Genomic DNA, 1,126 nt, shown 5'->3' on the forward strand with positions numbered 1-1,126 from the left:
GGGCGGTGAACCAACAGCGTGGGACACAAATCCAACTACGAGCTTTTTAACCGCAACAACTTTAATATACGCTATTGGAGCTGGAATTACCGCGGCTGCTGGCACCAGACTTGCCCTCCAATAGATACTCGTTAAAGGATTTAAAGTGTACTCATTCCGATTACGGGGCCTCGGATGAGTCCCGTATCGTTATTTTTCGTCACTACCTCCCCGTGCCGGGAGTGGGTAATTTGCGCGCCTGCTGCCTTCCTTGGATGTGGTAGCCGTTTCTCAGGCTCCCTCTCCGGAATCGAACCCTGATTCCCCGTTACCCGTTACAACCATGGTAGGCGCAGAACCTACCATCGACAGTTGATAAGGCAGACATTTGAAAGATGCGTCGCCGGTACGAGGACCGTGCGATCAGCCCAAAGTTATTCAGAGTCACCAAGGCAAACGGACCGGACGAGCCGACCGATTGGTTTTGATCTAATAAAAGCGTCCCTTCCATCTCTGGTCGGGACTCTGTTTGCATGTATTAGCTCTAGAATTACCACAGTTATCCAAGTAACGTGGGTACGATCTAAGGAACCATAACTGATTTAATGAGCCATTCGCGGTTTCACCTTAATGCGGCTTGTACTGAGACATGCATGGCTTAATCTTTGAGACAAGCATATGACTACTGGCAGGATCAACCAGGGAGCTGCGTCAACTAGAGCTGAGCAGCCGGCCGCCCGGGAGTGTGTCCCGGGGGCCCGCGCGAACACGCAAGCGTCCGCTCAATTATTCTGCAAACAGGAGGAGGCTGAGCTCCCCTGCACCATACACCTCGAAACCCTCTCAGGTCCCGGCGGCGCGCAGCGCCGTCCTAAGTACTTGGTCGGGTTCGAGAGAGGCGCAATCGCCCGGGGTTTGGCGAGTAGACGCTTTAGGTGCGACCACCCGTGCTCCCAACTGAGCTTGCCGCTGCCGACAGAGGCCCGGGAGCGTGCTGTCGTGGCATTGCCGGCGGGAGACAACACGCGCCACCTACGGTGACCGGCAGCTCCAACGCCAGCGCCACAGAAGGACAAAAGCCCCACTTGGGTGCCGAAGCGAACTCTCCCAGCACAGCGCACGCGCCAACACGTCCGCACAGCTGCGA

At 56.1% G+C, this 1,126-nt stretch overlaps 1 non-coding gene across 1 annotated transcript in view; it reads right to left on the reverse strand.

Annotated features, from left to right (window-relative positions):
* LOC126445107 (small subunit ribosomal RNA) overlaps positions 1–684 on the reverse strand; it is a 1,910-nt gene extending 1,226 nt beyond the window's left edge. Inside the window, exon 1 of the ribosomal RNA XR_007582927.1 lies at positions 1–684. This exon is cut by the window's left edge and continues 1,226 nt beyond it. This is a non-coding gene — a ribosomal RNA (small subunit ribosomal RNA).
* Positions 685–1,126: the final 442 nt, after the last annotated feature.

This window comes from Schistocerca serialis, unplaced genomic scaffold (assembly GCF_023864345.2).
Source record: "Schistocerca serialis cubense isolate TAMUIC-IGC-003099 unplaced genomic scaffold, iqSchSeri2.2 HiC_scaffold_326, whole genome shotgun sequence".
Taxonomy (NCBI): domain Eukaryota; kingdom Metazoa; phylum Arthropoda; class Insecta; order Orthoptera; family Acrididae; genus Schistocerca; species Schistocerca serialis.